This window comes from Microtus pennsylvanicus, chromosome 5 (assembly GCF_037038515.1).
Source record: "Microtus pennsylvanicus isolate mMicPen1 chromosome 5, mMicPen1.hap1, whole genome shotgun sequence".
Taxonomy (NCBI): Eukaryota; Metazoa; Chordata; class Mammalia; order Rodentia; family Cricetidae; genus Microtus; species Microtus pennsylvanicus.
In genome coordinates, this window is record NC_134583.1 from 74,537,988 (window position 1) to 74,556,318 (window position 18,331).

The following is an 18,331-nucleotide window of genomic DNA, read 5'->3' on the forward strand; positions in this document are numbered from 1 at the left end:
TGTGGGGTACCTCAGAGGCAGACTAGAGAAAAACCACCCACAAACATCTGGCCCCCAGCTTCGAGTCCCATACCACACTCAAAGTCCATCTGTCCGAGGAAGGCAGAAGATCAGAATGTGCTAGGCTTTCAGCCCGGATCTAGACCTGGTTCAAATCCCACCTCTGCTCCTGCCATGTGCCATGGAGTCAGCACGCCTCACCGTTCTGCTCGCTAACAGGACTGCAGAAGGCTGTGACCCCAGCCTTGCAGGCTGCACCACATGCACTAGCCACGTGTGTTTCCAGTTCACATAGAGCATATAACTGACTTTCCAGGGCCAGTGGCAGGACCACTCAGGCCCTTCAAAAAAATTGAAAGTTTGAAAATTCCCCTTCCCACTCTGCTTTGTGGACCAAGAAAAGCAAAGGAAACCCAACACTTGACCTTTATTGACAAGTACACACATCTCTAACTCTGACTGAGCTGTTCTACACCATCCCCTATACCAACCATCTGAAGCCCCTCATCTCAAACAAAGAAGGCCAAGCCTCGCTGCCTAGAGGGGCCACTGAAGGGTCTGCACGAAACAAGAGCTTCTGGATTTTTCAAAAGCCCCCAGCTAAATCAATTAAGGAGAGTACGAGGAAAAGGAACGCATCCCAAAGATTGCATTGGTCCACAGTCGCTCTGGAGCAGCAGCCAGGCTGACCTGGCTAGTTGTTCAGGTTCTTAGGACCAACAACCCAGCCCAGCCTGGCCAGCAGCCTCTTCAACGGATTCCCCAAGGTCACAGGCCCAGGTCTTAGGCACCAGCAGAAGGGACCTCAAGTGTGACAGGGCCGAGCCCTGAGAACACATAGCAGGCCTCCCCGAGATGATGTGAACAAAGCAAAGCTTTGCCTGCTGATGAGCAGAGGCTATCAACTGTGTTACTGGCACACGCTGATGTCTGTTTCTAAAATCCCCAAATAGACCAATTAGCATATTAGAAAGAATTTACTTCCATTTCCCTTGACAGATCATAAAAGCCAAAACACAATGCTCGGTTTGAAACTGACAAGTGTATATAGCAAGAGAGGCAGGATTAGCAGCCGACAGCAGCGAAAGAAAACGGTATTTATAATGATTAGACACCTAATTAATTCTAAGAGTAGAATGTCAAAAGCTATACATGCATGTCTTTGGTTACCGGAGCTCAACATCAAACAAGTCGCTTGCGCTGTGTGAAGGGGAGCCCTGACACGCTCCCTAACATTTGCCTGGAGGCTGTTCCACTGGCTTTCCAGGTAAGCTCTTGGGAGTGTATATAGAAAAGTAAAGGGAGGGGATGGGGAGGTAGCTCAGCTAGTAAGCGGTTTGCCTTGCCAAGCAAGAGGACCAAAGTTAGACTCCCCCAAAACTGACATGGAAATAGCCGGGCATAGTGGTATGTGTCTATAATCTGGGGTGTAAGCATCAGCGAGGCAGAGACAGGGGGATCAGTGGGATTGCTGACCAGCCAGCCTAGCCTACCTGGGAAGTTCAGAGAGAGAGACAGAGTCAGACTCTCACACAAATAGAAAAGAGGTGTAGAACAGCAGGGGCTGTCTTTTGGAACGCAAGCACGCACACATGCATGCACGCATGTGCCTGTGCTTGCGCAAACATGTATGAGCATACACACAGACAGAGGGGAGGAAAGAGGGAGCATAGGGTAAGCAGCTAATAACAAAAATCAGAGCATAAAATTTGAAAATTAAAATGGGCTTTAATACATACAGAATATAAATATTAACAGGGTTCGAGGATGTGCGTCCATCCCCTACTGCGGCAATTAACTCAGTGTAAAAGAAGAAATTCTCAGGCTCCTGTCATGTGAGAAAATCCAAAGCCTTTTGTGTTTCCTCAACTTGACTGTGGGTGGGGGAGGGAGAAAGGACAGAGGATAATGCTGAGACAGACAAAGGTATAATAACATTATTATTCCCCGAAACTCCAAGCTCTCTCCTTACTTGTGTGTTTCGACATGACCCCTTGGGGGAAGTGGGGGGAGGAGAGGACAAGAAGAAAGAACAAGAGTTAAGATGCGAAACCAAAATTAAGTTAATACATGCAGAGTTGTCCTTCCGTATTCTTCTGGAGTTCTCTTCCTAGATTGCAAATCAAAATCTGCATTTAAATAGAATATTTTTAATGTAGAAAAGAGGAAGCCCTAGGGTACAAGGTATTTCATTCGGTACCTATGGGCGCAACATTGCATTCAGAATGAGATGTGGCATTTTCAAAGTTACTGAATAGATTATATACGCCAGATTGTCTAGATATGACTGTTTTTACTAAATTCTTTTCTTAATAAGTGTGTTTCTTTTACGGCAAATACTGTTGTTAAAAGTAACTCGGGATTACATCATTCTATCAATTTAATCTTGAGAAAAGATTGCATGATCCCAGATCTCAAAAGCTGTGGGCTCTGATAACTCCAGCCATTATTCAGCGTGAAATTCAAACAGTCTGAATTCATTAACGTTCGTTGTTACAAATCTGCATTTTTAGACTTTGCCATAAAATGCAGGAGTCCAAACCCAGTGACCTGAATCTAACAGCCTTTCATGTGAAGTGGTGGGTGCTCACCAGCTCTTCCCCGCGTGGCTCCCAGATAAAGCCCCATCATGTACTTCTCTCCCAGGCTGGAGAGAGAGAGACAGAGAGAGACAGAGGGAGGCTGCAGTGGGCCTCGGGTCCTGCTATGTATGAGATGAAGTTCAAGTAGTTCAAGTGTTGGGGGGCTTGACCCCACATTCAGATATGGTTATGTATTTGGAGATGTAGCTTTTGGGGGATGAGCAAAAATTGATGAGTCTGTGAGGACGGAGGCCTGCGATGGTGTGAAGGGCTGCACGCCCTATGTGAATGTCTCATGGCCTATGGTACACAAGGTGGCCCACATGAGATGACTGGGTTTCCAAGACCCTGGACCAAGGTATTCCTTTTTTGTAAGCCAATAGACTGTAGTAGACAGACAGAAGTTTCAGGCAAATTGTGGGGTCTCAAGCTATCACCTGAGACACAATGAATGTACGTTAATAGCAGGTAGGAGTCAACTCTACTGCATGCGCTTGTCATAGGAGCAGGTGGCTAAGGCGACGGATGCAACACGGTGCCAGCACATCCCCACCAAAGTGAGCAAGAATTAGACGTGAACCTGGGGACACCCCGAACCTGCCTCTGCTGATGCAAAGGGAGGATGCAACCCATCCGGTAAATCCCAGGAAGAAAACACACAGCCATGAACTCACTGAAAATGTTGTAGTCAAGAAAATAAGCATTCTATTATTCTTTTGTCTACCAAGTTTTCATCACAAGATGTGGCACCTTGGAGAGTTATGTCTCCAGATGGGGAAGGCCCTCCCATGATGAACCCAAGGTCCTGGCATGCACTATGGCTGCTCCTGGCGATGACAATGATTTCTTTAAGTATACCAGATACTCACTAAGTCCTCTTTGATACGCTTTCATGGAAACTTAACTGCATGAGATTAAACACTAATAACTCTATTTGACATTAGAATGGGATCTCAGGAACTAAAGCTCAAGATGGCTTCTTTTACCCAAGACCATTGTCATCAGAGGAAGTCAAGGTCCAGTTTCTTGGACAGGTATCAGGACTCTGCCCCTCTACCCCTCACCGAGGCCCTGGAATTTTATACCTTCCTTTGCAAACACAAGAGAGAGCAGCCAAAGTCCCCAAGGCTGCTGGAGAAAGACTGCTCGGGTGCAATTCCACAAAGCGCTGAGCTGTCTCCTGGCCAAGTCTAGTGCCGCAATCTGCTCTGTGTAACAGAAGGCTCTCTGGCTTGAATCATGCCCTACAGTGCTGCCCCAGAAGCCCAGGGGAGTGCAGGGCACCAATCAATACGAATGTTCCTAGAGGAAGCTGCAGCCCGGCGCTGCAGCTTGGAGGTCATCCTTGGTTGTAATTAGGGAGCGGCAGTGGGTAGCAACTGGATGGGGGGGGGGGGGTGGAGCCTGAGTACTGCGTGCTCATCCAAGGGAAGGTTTCAAACAAATGTGGGACTGGGGCTGTCAGTTACACACAGGAAACACAAGCTTCCAGGCCCGTGATAGCGGCAACACAGGCAGCTGCAATGCTGGTCCCTGAAGGAATTTGATAGCCATCTGAGTTTGGCTACCAAGGGATCCAGTGCTTAGGGACCGGGAGAGCCACTTAAGCTCTTGTGCTGTCCTCATGGTCACTACTTGGATCTAGTTCTGGTAGCGGAATCATAACCTCTGCTATCTATGAGGTTCCAGCACTCCCAAGGGATAGGAAAGCACAGGCATGCTCCCAAGCCACGCAAGGCTCAGGTTCCCCACCCTACCTACATGCAGGGAAGCAGGTCATGCCTCCACTTTCTGACAGTGAACAGCGCAACTTTAATCCAACTCCCTTGTCTCACTCCCCGCTAGAATCATCAAAAAGGACAGAGAGAGGCTCCATCAGAGGAGACTAGCATCCTTGGCTACTGCTCCTGCAGTGACCACGCCACATAATTGGCTACCTTCCTGCATTCAAGGAAGTATCGCTAATACAAGCATGTACTTAGACAGGGGTTCTTCAGCAGTGAATATCCCAAGATATGTCCCCAAGAAGGCCAATCCAAGGACTGCCAGCCAACACTCCTGGAGACACATGGTCAAGGTCTCCATGGGATGTGAGGTCCCATCCATCTCCTGTGACTCCTGCCTAAATTATTACCAAATCCCTGACTTGTACGGAAGTGGATTGTGTCTTTGGTCAACACCTGGAGCCAGACACAATGTGACTGGATGCTCAAGAAAAGAACAAACCTAACTTGGACTATGGGACGCTTCTCTAAAGTATGAGCCATGAGAGACTAAGCCGAACGGTTATAGGACACAGGAGGCAGGGAGCTTCATCTACATTCTCATCCCAAACCCACCAACACACAGCACGGGGCATTCGGAGAGTCTTTCTCTAAGCAGATCCAATAGGAACCTTACAGGGATGCCAGAACCAATAGTTCAGACAGGAGGATGGCTGGGAAGAACCCCATGAGAGAGACACTGCTGACAGTAAACACATCTATGGAAAATGGGAATCAGATACCCCTACCAGGTGCTCAAATGGCTCTCCGGCCAAGGGTTCTATTTTTTTTTTAATCCTTGCCCATTAGCATTTTTCACTAATGTTTTTTTTTTGGACATATGATTAAAAACAGCCTCTGCAACTTAACCCCACATATTGTTACCATTTCTTTCCAATGGTCCACTGCGGAAAAGCTGATTTGTCCACTCCTTGTGCTAAAAGAAACCACACTATGAAAGAGGTGTAAATGTCGCTACTTCTCAGAAAGAGTTCAGAGGTAGGTCCCGCTTCCCTTTCTTTCACAAATGGTCACTCACAGAAGACAGTCTCATGGAATGCTGTACCCTGAAAAGGCAAGCCGCACGGCGTTTTCTTTTTAAAAGCTGGCTATTTATCCTCAGCTGATATAAGTCTAGGAAAACTATCTTAATTGCTATGTGGAAAGAGTGAATTGCAAAATGCTTTCAGTTAGTTAGCAGGAAGACTTTATTTGGAAACAGCTTGGGGCCAGGTGGGAGTCTCCAAGTTTGCCAAAAATAAACAAGTCAATCAATAAGGAAAGTGAGTGTGCTAGACTGGGGTTAGACCGATGCCAAGGGGAAGGGCGGAGCCCTGGGCCAAGAGCATCCTTCTTCTGGACCCTGATAAAACACCAGGATGGAAACCAGCTCTAGGAGGGCATGGGATTCCTGGTGGCTCCTGGAGCACTGCTTTGGAAGAACCTGAAACTGATGTACAAACAAACAAGCAAACAAAAACCCTGTAAGCTCCCTCATAGCTACCATCTCTGAGGCCATCTGAAGGTAGAGCCACTGTTAGGACTTCATTAGCGTTGCCAACCACTGCAAGTTCAAATTTCAGCCCTCCTGCTCCCTAAGCCAGGCACGACCAAGCATATCATGGAGGAGGTCCTGCCATAAAAATCAAGTGACTTGACCTGAGGCCATGGTTAAGGCAGGGAAGGAAAAAAAGAAAGAGGTAGGGAGATGGTTCTCAGTTAAGAGCCCATCTGGCTCTCAGCTCCCATGTCAGGTGGCTCACAAATGCCTGAAACTCCATCTCCAGGGAATCCTACACTTGCTTCTGACTTCCGTACAAACACACACACACACTTAAAACACACATGTATATCCAAAATTAAAAATAAAAGCAGGCTTTTAAAGTAGGCGTTACCAGTCTCATGTATTCATGAATAGTCAAAAAGCCAGCAATGGTAATACTTAGATGTTAAACTGTCCACAAGAAATAATCTTATGGGGCTGGAGAGATGGCTCAGTGGTTAAGAGCACTGACTGACTGTTCTTCCAGAGGTTCCAGGTTCAATTCCCAGCACCCACATGACAGCTCACAACTGTCTGTAACTCAAGAATCTGACAGCCTCACACCAATGTACATAAAATTAAATAATTATAAAAAGAAATAATCCGGTTCTGCTCTATCTTAATTTGAAATCCAGCTACAATTTTAATAAGAAAGCTCCTCCTCCTGCCTCCTCACTGTACACATACATAACCAAAGCCAAGGACTTGGACAACAAGTCAGACCCTCTCCTTTCTACTCCACGCCTCAGGCCTGGCCTGGTTTGCATGACAGACCATGGTAAGGCCCTCTTCTACCACATTGAGTGACCAGCACTGGGCACTATCACCTCTGATGGACTCTCCAGGGATCCAAATCTCTATCATGATCTGTCTGTTACATGCAGTGTTGGGCTGGAGAGACGCTTCAGTGATTGTGAGCACTTTCTGCTCTAGCAGAGGGAGCCAGGGTGTGTTCCTAGCACCCACAGCAAATCACGACTATCTTTAACTTTAACTCTTGAACCAGGGGATCAGGTGCACTCTTCTGGCCTCTGAAGCCACCAGGCAAACACCCATAAACAAAAAGGAAAAGGAAAAAAAAAAGAACAAGAAAGAGGAAGGGTGGGAGGGAAGGAAAGAAAAAAGAGAGAAAAGAAAGAAAGGAAGGAAAGGGAAAACAAGAAAAGCAGTGTGCTTAAGGTCCAGACCCACTTCCCACAATACCGCGCCTCCAGGATTACACCATCACTTCATGTACAAACATCTAAGAGCTCCGATGTGACTCCCACTCTTTTACAGACATTTACAAAAGTGTTTTCTCCTCTCAAGAGTCCCTCTGAGGAGCTGCTCCCCAGCCCAGGGGCTCCCTGACCCAGGTAAGGCTGGGTGTCCATCTGTAGTAGGACCAGACACAGACAAGCTCTCGGTAGTAACTTACAGCACACCAGCCCCGTCCCATAAAGATTGTGAACTCCTGAGTGGGCAGACACTGACACAGGCCTTCCTAGGTAATGATTCTCAACCTCTGTGGGTCTCATATCAGATATTTACATTACAATTAGTAACAGTAGCAAAATTTCAGTTATGAAGTAGCACTGAACTAATTTCATAGGGGTGGGTCACCACAGCATGAAATATGAAAGGATCACAACATTAGGAAGGTTGAAAAACCACTGCCCTAGGGGAATAGTGAAATGTGGCCTTGAAAGGCAAAAGCCAAGAAAAAGTTGAAAGAGGCTGTCTTAGTTAGGGTTTCTATTGCTGTTTTAAACCTGACGATAAGCAACCTGGGGAAGATAATATCTCAGCTTACACTTCCACATCACAGTCCTTCATTCAGAAGCAGGCAGGGCAGGAACCTGGAGGCAGGAACCGACACAGAGGCCATGGAGGAGTGCTGTTCACTGGCTTGTTCTTCGTGGTTTATTTAGCCTGCTTTCTTATTGCACCCAGCACTACCAACCAGAGGTGGTACCACCTACAATGGGCTGAGCCCCTCCCACATCAATCACTAATTAAAATATCCCACAGGCTTGTCCTTTCCTTCCAAAGGACCCTAGCTGGTTTCAAGGTGACATAAAGTTAGCCAGAGCAGAGGCTTTCCTCATATGTCCTCCCCCACAGAAGGTTCATGGGTATTCTAAGTCCACCACCACTAATCCCTACACAAAGACTGGTAACTGTCTAAAAACCACAAAGCACTCCTACATTAAGTCACCAATGTGAGCGATCGCCAACTTAATCTGGGGAAGGTCTCCGCAGTCAGTGAAACTGAACCTTAAGTGGGCACACAGGGTGGGGACAGGGGCATTTCAGCCCACATACACTCTTCCTTCAACAACCCAAAATGAAGCTCTCTGTTGATAGGCACTAGGCAGGGGAGGCACCTGCAAGCCCGGGACTGGCCTGGCTGTACTGACCTCGTTCCCACTGACCTTGCTCCAGGAGAAAGCAAAGGAGCCACCTAAATAGAGAACCATTCCCATCTATAACCCTATAATCTCCCTCTGTCATTTTGTTCCCACTTGAGACTCAGCTTGGTCCTGAGAGTCACCACTCGCTGTTCCTAGGAGCTGAGAAGTCAGGCTAGAGAGGCCACAGTGCATGCCAGCTGTGACTCAACTGTGACTGTCTTGACCATGGCTCGAACCTCTAAACTATACAGGAAGAATAATAAGCTGGGCTCACAACTGACTCTCCATTTCTGAATGACATGGTTAGTCCAGGGGAAAATACGTATTTTTTTTAAAAGCGCAGGGATGGTGGGGCACGGCAGGAATCAATCCCGTCAAAGAAGTTGACAATTGGAAGCCTTCCGGGCAAGACCCGTATTTAGTGTACGACAGCAAAAGGCATGTTAAGAATAAAGAACCCCAAACCTTGCTGCTAGTGCAGGAGTGAACCATGCCCAATCAGAATGCTCTTTGCCACATACCTCCTCCACCTACACCCACAGTCTCCCATTGACTCCCTCAAGGAAGAAGGAAAAAAAAATCATTAGCTCACAAGACATCCCTGAGGGCTGGAACTCCAGGAGGATAAGCACCATTGCCAGCCAGCCGCTTCCTTTTTAAGGACATCCATCTACCATCCTACAAAGTAACTGAATGGCAAGAAACCATCTCCCTAATTCATTTTTATTCTTTTTAATTAATATGTCGAGAAGTCCTACTACTATTTCCATCCTGACTCCCGTTTCCTTGTAGGATAATTTCTGCTGACTTATCTCCAGAGCAGCAGCACGAATCTCTTGCCACTGGACTGTATTGCTTCAGAGTTAATTACATGTATTTTGCTTTGATAAATGAAAATACCAGATGCAATTAATTGAAAGACAATCAATATGATCCGGCCATGAGACATCCCAGGGAAGCATCCAGAGGCTGCCAGCGATCTATAGTCATCTGCTAATTGAAAACACCTTCCAAAAGGGATTTTAGAAAACTCAGCTTTTACCTGGAGATATTTTATAGTAACTCACCGATATAAATGCGTCCACAAACACTACAGCTCACTTGAGGGGATGTCCGTCTTTTTGAGGGGGTGCAGCTTCATCGGTTCACAACCATTTACGGTGAGGAAACCCTGGAAACACAATGAATGGAGTCAGTGAGGATGAAGCACCAATTCTGTTTATATCCAGCCATCCTTTAATTGTATTTTTTCCAATGCCTTCAACTCGAAGCGACCAGGTTATTAAACGGTTTCATTAAAAATACTATTTGTCTTGCTGTAGCTGCACGGCAGATCAAATTAAACAGCGGAGCACCAGAACAAATGGACCCTTTCCATCCACTCTGACGTGAAGCCCAGAGTGCAAAACCAGGAAGGTGATAAGTGTCATCGGCGTGGAAATGTCACTTGGCTTCCTTCACAGGGCCACACAGCACACCAAGAGACCAAACAATCAATACCTTCAAGCAAAAAGTATTAGCAAGTGTTCTAAGAAATGCTGGATTATAAAGTGCACTTCATAAGCTCCTGGGTTATGCGTGCTATTAGCATAAATGCTGACAAGTGCTGGTCTCCTGCAAGTCTGAGGAACGGTTGCAGCTGTCCATTAATAGAGGGCATTTTAACTCACTACTGAAATTGATTACCCAGTTAAGAATTCAATCCTAATGCTCAATAAAAATCGCACTTTCTTGGCAAATGCAATATGAGGCTAGGTACTGCATTAAGCAGCACTCACATTCATTTTAACCCAGGTTGGGGGAAATAGACGGTATCTTCCCAGTCACCTGACCTGCTTCTCATACAGGCAGAGCAGCAGCAGAGCTGGGCAGTGAAGTCAGTCCAACATCTGGCTTTCCCATGAAGATGGAATTCCACCAGTGGGGATTGCTATGCGACTACAGAGCCCACACAGGAAGACACCCCACTAGGAAGGCGAGAGACACACTTGACACTCATGAACTGCTGCCTCCAATCTGTGTAGTGCAATTTCTAATAGGTCTTAATAATAAAACCATGGAGTCAACGGCGGGTGGTGGTGGAGCACGCCTTTATTCCCAGCACTCCAGAGGCAGAGGCAGGTGGATCTCTGTGAGTTCAAGATCACCCTGGTCTACAAGAGCTAGTTCCAGGGCAGGCTCCAAAGCTAAAACCAAAACCAAAAACAACAAAAACCTGGCGTCAGATATTGGGGGAGATCAGAGAAGCAGAGCAGCCAGCCACCTCTATGAAATCCTCAGACCGAATGGGGTATTCTGATTCTACACATCCTCAGATGAATGCCCTGAACTTCTGTCTCCTCCAGCCTTATATTCCTCTCTCTGCCCAGCTATAGCCCTTCTTGTCTCTACCTCCCTAGTGCTGGGATTAAAGGTGTGTGACTCCCGCGTACTGTAAGTCATCACCCCCTAGCTGTTTCTCTTTTAGACTGGATCAGTTTCGTGGAGCCCAGGGATCTCAGAGATCTGTTTGCCTCTGCTGGGATTAGAGAAAGGTGTGTGCCACCACTGCCTGGCCTCTTTGGTTAACTATTGGACTAGGTAGCTCCGCACTCTTTCAGGCAAGCTTTACTTGTTAGCTCACAAACAAAATATCATCACAAATCTGCCCTCCCATGTAGTAGGAGCTGCGGGCCGCTTCCCGCCACCCAGCTCCCAGTCACCGGCTAGCTTTACCCAAAATAATTACACGGAAATTGTATTCTTTTAAACACTGCCTGGCCCATTATATCTAGCCTCTTCTTGGCTAACTCTCACATCTCGACTAATCCATTTCTAATAATCTGTGTAGCACCACGAGGCAGTAGCTTACCGGGAAGTATTCTAGCCTACATCCATCTTTGGCCAGAGCTTCATCACATCTGACCCAGAGGAGAGGCATGGCAATTGCCTCATCTCCCTCTTCCTCCCAGGATTCTGTTCTGTCTACTCCACCCACCTAAGGGCTGGCCTATCAAATGGGCCAAGGCAGTTTCTTTATTAACCAATGACCTTCCTCCATCACTCCCAAAATCTCACCAGTTAACCTGGATTCCAACATTTGGTTAACATATATCCTTACTATGTGGGATAAAGGGAATTCTCCTCCATTGCTGGTGGGAGTGCAAACTTGTACAGCCCCTTTGGGTATCAATATGGTAATTTCCCAGGAAACTAGAAAACAATCTACCTCAAGACCCAATAATACCACTTTTGGGCATATACCCAAAGGATGCTCAATCATACCACAAGGACATATGAAGCAATAAATAAAACTCAGAAACTGGGGTTCAACAAGATCTGAAAAGCAAAACAGCCAGCCACTGGTTCTCAACTTTGACCTCAGCCTAAAATCACGATCCTGTCTCCCAGAATCTCAGAATGAGACTGTCTGAGTGAGAGCTGTCTCTCCTGCCTCCCTTCCCCCATGGGCCCTGCCCCTCTCCGGTTTTATATTCCTTTCTAGGGTTGGGACTAATGGCATGCACCACCCAATTTCTATTGCAACTAGTATGGCTACTGGGATTAAAGGTGCATGTCATTGTGGCTACTAGGACAAACGTGTGTGTTACCGTAACCTGACCTGTAAGGCTGACCAGTGGGACTGTTTTACTCTCAGATCTTCAGGCAGTCTTTATCTTAAAAAATTCAATTGAAATGCCACTATAGACATGTGCTCAGCCATGTTCATAGCAGCATTATTCATAATAGCTAGAACCTGGAAACAACCTAGATGCCCCTCGACTGAAGAATGGATTTAAAAAAAAAAGTGGTACATTCATACAATTGAGTACTACACAGTGGTTAAAAAAAATGACATCTTGAAATTTGCAGGCAAATGGATGGATCTAGAAAAAACAATTATCAAGCGAGGTAACCCAGACCCAGAAAGACAAATATCATATATGCTCACTCATATGTGGCTTTTAGACACAAAGCAAAGAAAACCCAGCCTACAGTTCATAACCCCAGAGAACCTAGACAACAAAGAAGACCTTAAGAGAGGCATACAAAGAACTATGTAGGAAGGAGAAAAAGACAAGATCTTCTGAGTTAACTGGGAGCATGGGGATCATGGGAAAGGACAGAAGGGGAGATGGGAGGAAAGGATAGGAGCAGAGAAACACGTATGGCTTAATAAAAACATAAAAATTAAAAAATTTCTTCATCACCACAACCAAACAAACAAAACAAAATCCACATACCTACAAAAGCAATCGCTTACTAGCTTCCCAACTTCCCAACCAGCCACGACTTTTCCAGCCATACAATTTCAAGAGCCAGAGAGGGACAGGGATCTCACTGGATAGCCCTGGAGAGCCTTGAAGTCACAGAGCTTCCACTGCCTCTGCCTCCAGAGTGCTAGGATTAAAAATAGGCAGGCGTGTCCAGGCCCAGACACTCAGGTCTAAGATGCAGTAGCTTCCTAACAGGCAGAAGGCCTCTGCCCACTGCACGCTCCCGCGACCTTACAGCCCAAACACCCTAGTGAAGAAAGGTGGTATAATGCAGACATTCCAGGCTCTCAAGTGTCAGGAACAGAGGGACATGCACAGCCTGAGTGGTCTAGAGCCTCCAATGGCAGAAGCATCCAGCACAGACAGAGAGCCACCCTTCTGAGGTAGCGGTGCTTGTCTGACAAACTCCTATACGCTTTTAAAAGTCCATCTTATAGGTACCTTCTCCAACGCCTTCCCTCCTGATGTTTAGTGAGTGTTCAATACTCTTGGGAACTGAGTATTAATTATCAACACAGCTGAACTCCCGTGTAGGGTGGCTTGCCCTAAAGTGCCATAGGATCCCTTTTCCCATTTTCAATGATTTGCTCAGTAGAAGAAAATGGTTGTCTCTCGCTTTCTACCACATATTATATATATATATATATATATATATATATATATATATATATATCTCACATGTATGTGTGCATAAAAAGTTTTTTTGAAGTGTGGAGGTACATATCTTTTATCCCAGCACTCAGGATACTGAGGCAGGTGGTCCTCTGGATCTCTGTGAATTCTTGGTTGCAAAGTGGAAATGACTCCCAAGAAAACAACTCCCAAACGATAAGGAAATTACATGCCCACGTGATTGACAAAACGGACCCTTTTAGACATAGGTGGGGAGAGAGAAACTGAGTGGTAACGTGCACTCGGGATACACTGTTTCTCAATCACAAACCAAAGTTTGAAGAAAACAAACACTCCCCTTGCCTGGATTTAGTGGGTGGTGGGCACGGGCTGTAGAGGAGAGACAGTCCACAGTAAAGGGGAGCGGGCAACGCAACTGTGCTGTGAAGAGGGCTTCACAGAGGAAGCAACACCTGGTAGAAGATCCGGAAGAGCCTGCAGCCTTCAGCCTGAGCAAAGGGTGACAGCTTACTTAGTGGATTAAAAATGGGCAAGGGCTTGGAAGACTGTCAGGATCTCTAAGGGCAGCACCACAGTTCCTTGAAGGTTGGAGGCAGTCCTTACAGAGCACGGAGCTACAGAACACCTAACTTTAAAATTCAGATACTTGTCTCAGCAGATACTTGCTGACAGTGTGCCGTGGAGCGGTGCCCCGAGGATGCACCAGGGGAAATTGTCTTGGCAGGTTTCTCTAAGAACTTCCAGGAGTATACAGGCAGACACAGAAATGACTTAACTGATTAAGATCACCACCGGTCCTAACTCGGGGACCACAGGATCCCAAGCAGCCTCAGTACGGAATTGCCTAGCGGCCTGTCCTCCACCTTTTTTTTCCTGCTGTCTACTTTCAGCAAGGTCTGTCACCTGGGAAGGGCAGCCTAACTAACCCTCACCTACCATCTCTTCCTCCCCTTGGGGACGGGGACAGCGTGTGATGCTGCACACTGAGCTGCAGACGTGTGGATCATGCCAGCTGAGTAAGCAGGGGGGAAGAGATGTGCACACTGAGGGCTGTCTGACCACGCATCCAAAGATAAACATAGTACAAGGAACAGCAGCTGGAGGGGTGCAGCCTCTTCTATCGAATCCTACTTTCGGGGTCCCATGGTGATCTAGGACCTGGGGCTGTCTCGGTTCCTGCATCACTTGAGTATCAGGTAGCTGGCCCACTAAGTACAAGCCTACTCCAGGAAGGCCTGGCTCACTGGTATGGAAAACGTGTTTTGGTTGCTCCATGGGAGAAAAACCATGCACACAACAATGCCCCTGCATGGCAGAATAAGTAGCCCACATCAGACATGGGGTACATGTGCCAACATGTGCCATCTGGGAGGGTCTGGGATGCTATCACTTTTTGAGAAGGCAGGTCTCCATTCCATCGACTACTGCCTTTGTAATAAATAAAACACATTAATTAACTTGGAAACAAGCTCCCTTCACCAAGAATGAAAATGATCCTGAAAACTAATTCTTCGGGGTTGGAGAGAGGGCTCAGAGGTTAAGCGCACTGGCTGATCTTCCAGAGGTCCTGAGTTCAATTCCCAGCAACCACTTGGTGGCTCACAACCATCTTCTAGCCTGCAGGCATACAAGGAGGCTGAACACTATGTACACAATAAAGTAAATAAATCTTTTAAAAAAACACACACACACACACTCTTGGGAATATACCCAAGAGAGGCCCTATCATACAACAAAAGTATATGCTCAACTATGTTCATAGCAGCATTGTTTGTAATAGCCAGAACCTGGAAACAACCTAGATGCCCTTCAATGGAAGAATGGATGAAGAAAGTATGGAATATATACATATTAGAGTATTACTCAGCAGTAAAAAACAAGGACTTCTTGAATTTTGCATACAAATGGATGGAAATAGAAAACACTATCCTGAGTGAGGTAAGCCAGACCCAAAAAGAGGAACATGGGACGTACTCACTCATATTTGGTTTCTAGCCATAAATAAAGGACATTGAGCTTATAATTCATGTTCCTAGAGAAGCTAAATAAGAAGGTGAATCCAAAGAAAAACATATAGGCATCCTCCTGAATATTAACCTTCATCAGGCGATGAAAGGAGACAGAGACAGAGACCCACATTGGAGCATCGGACAGAAATCTCAAGGTCCAAATCAGGAGCAGGAGAGAGAGCACGAGCATGGAACTCAGGACCACGAGGGGTGCACCCACACACTGAGACAATGGGGATGTTCTATCAGGAACTCACCAAGGACAGGGCCTGGGTCTGAAAAAGCCTGGGATAAAACCGGACTCGCTGAACATAGCGGACAATGAGGACTACTGAGAACTCAAGAACAATGGCAATGGGTTTTTGATCCTACTGCACGAACTGGCTTTGGGGGAGCCTAGGCAGTTTGGATGCTCACCTTACTAGACCTGGATGGAGGTGGGCGGTCCTTCGACTTCCCACAGGTCAGGGAACCCTGATTGCTCTTCAAGCTGATGAGGGAGGGGGACTTGATGGGGGAGGGGGAGGGAAATGGGAGGCGGTGGCGGGGAGGAGGCAGAAATCCTTAATAAATAAATAAATTTAAAAAAAATTAAAAGCCGGGTGGTGGTGGCGCACGCCTTTAATCCCAGCACTCGGGAGGCAGAGGCAGGCGGATCTCTGTGAGTTCGAGGCCAGCCTGGTCTACAGAGCTAGTTCCAGGACTGGAACCAAAAGCTACAGAGAAACCCTGTCTCGAAATAATAATAATAATAATAATAATAAACACCTAATTCTTTGTTGCCTGTCATAGCACACGTAAGGTCCAAGGCTTTATCCTAGCTGGGAGGTCCAAGAGTGTCAACTGCAAGAACAACCAACACCCTCTGGGCGGTAAGTACTTCACAGTTCTAGGCTCCGGATGCTGAAGCAAATTAAGGAACAGGAAACGTTCAGCAGGCTTTAGGTTGTTTAGAATGTGAAAAGGTAGCTGGGCAGTGGTGGAGTGCACCTTTAACCTCAGCACTCTGGAGGCAGAAGCAGGTGGATCTAAGTTTGAGGTCAGCCTGGTCTACAGAGCAAGTTCCAGGACAGGGAGCTATACAAAGAAGAAATCCTATCTTGAAAAACCAAAAAAAAAAAAAGAACACGAATAGTCTCAACAGCCATGACTTGAGAACTGCTTTCAACTACAGAAAACCGTTGGGCAAGTCTTGGAAGCACCTGACTAAGGGAAGAGGATGCCTACACCTCAGCTGTCTCCACTGACTATCCTGAGAGCCTCAGCGGGCACTGGGGGGCAAGAGCACCACAACCTCATTGGCTAATGGAAGTCATGGGGATAACAGGTGGGGAGTTTTGGCCATCACTGGAAACAAGAAATGTCCCTTGATTTTGGGGATCTGCTACTCAATGGCTGATGATGGCCAAGTTTTACAAGGAATCAAAGTTAGATCCATGAGCAACAACACACACAGCGATGTCATTTTGTGACCTCAAGCTAAGTTTCCAAAACACCCCAAACTGCCCAGCTTTTAAGGAAAGAGAAGGCAGCTGCCTTGAGCAATTTGAGCACAGGCTCCCAGGGACGGGCTGGGAGGCAGTGTCTATAGGTGGTCCATAGATCATACAACTACCTTCACTGGGAACAGGGAGGTGAGGAATGCCAGTCAGGAGATCAGGATTCCCCAAGAACCAGCCCAGCTCAACCACAGAAGCCTGATCTACTGGCCCCCAAAGTCTTCAGTAAAAACTCACCGGGGCACCTTTCAGTCTCCACCCAAACACCAGCGAACAACGTCTCCCCTCTGACCTATCATTTCAAACTGCATCCAGGCTAAAGTGAGCAATGAGTGGCAAGGACCTTTTTGAGAGATTCAGAAACTTTCTGAAAAAGGTAGATACAAGAAGAACCTAGATCAAACTGGCAGTGACTGAGCCAGCTAGGCACCCTGTCCACCAGAGACAGTGGGATGCTATCCGAGAGCCTGGGTCCTCAGCAGCCATGACAGTCAGCTGAGCAAAGGACAAGGAGCACAAGGCGGAGTCAGCACAGCTGTCTCCAGATGTTTGGGATGCAGACAAGTATTATAACAAGATGGAGCCAGAATACCATCAAAAGCTTCAGTGTTAAGGCTGAAAGATGGGAAGGCACGATGGGAAAGTGGGTGTTCACAGCTCTGAAGAGTCTTCACACAGCAATTGGGGAAGTCCTGGTCATTTAGTCCCTACAATCACCTCTGAAACCTTGACACGCTATCCCTGTTACTGAGGAACAATGGGACAAGTGGTCAATACTTACAGAATAGTAAAATGTCACTGCATGGGGGTTAGGTAACATTAGGGATACTGTGTGACTTATACCGTATGTCATGAGACAGATTTCAAACACTCCAAAATATGAAAGACATAGGAATACCTACAGGCCAAATGGAAAATGAAATACAAAACATTCAAAATTTTTTATTTAAAAATATTCCCTAGTGAATTTTGTCTTTTAATGTATACATATATGTATGAGACAGAAAAAAAATCTAAAGTGTTATTTCTCCATGCTATGATTAAAAATGATTTTCTAAAATATATGATGCTTTCATATTCTTCAAAGAGCATGTGTTTCTTGATATCAGGAAAATTCTGCAGGTTGCCAGGTCAAGAGGGACAGGACTGAAGCTGGGGACAGAGATGGGATGCTTCCCAGGCTGCCCCTGTCTCGTTTTCCAGCCACTTGGATCCAGACTTGGGATGTGAGCCCTTAAAATAGCTGCACTACCACACAAAATAAATCAGGAAAGAAACGGGGCGGCCTTCACGGAGTTCAAGCTACTACAAACGATGCCACCCTCTTGGAAACTTCAGTTCAGAAGTCAAAGTCGCAGCAGACAATTATCCAAGGTGGGAAGAGACTGCCTTGGGACACTGGCATTCATGAGGACAGTCATTTGTAAATGCTAAATGTTACCCTCACTCCGCAATGTGTCCATGCATACATGTCTGAAAAACAACTTGAGCCAGGTAAGGTGGTACACCCCTGTAATTCAAACATTTGTCCGAGTCTTTGCCAGGGGTTGGTTAGTTCAGAATGACTAACTGGAGCCAAATAGCAAATTCAAGGGTAGCCTCAGCTATACATAATAGGGTTTCAAAACAAACAGTACTCAAATATTTTATGTG

At 46.4% G+C, this 18,331-nt stretch overlaps 1 protein-coding gene across 5 annotated transcripts in view; it reads right to left on the reverse strand.

Moving 5' to 3' along the window:
- Ctbp2 (C-terminal binding protein 2) overlaps positions 1-18,331 on the reverse strand; it is a 131,568-nt gene that overhangs the window by 78,055 nt on the left and 35,182 nt on the right. For all 5 annotated transcript variants that reach the window (XM_075972554.1, XM_075972557.1, XM_075972553.1 and 2 more), the window contains one exon: positions 9,349-9,452. The gene's annotated coding sequence lies outside the window, so the exon portion shown is untranslated. The remainder of the gene's footprint in view (positions 1-9,348; positions 9,453-18,331) is intronic.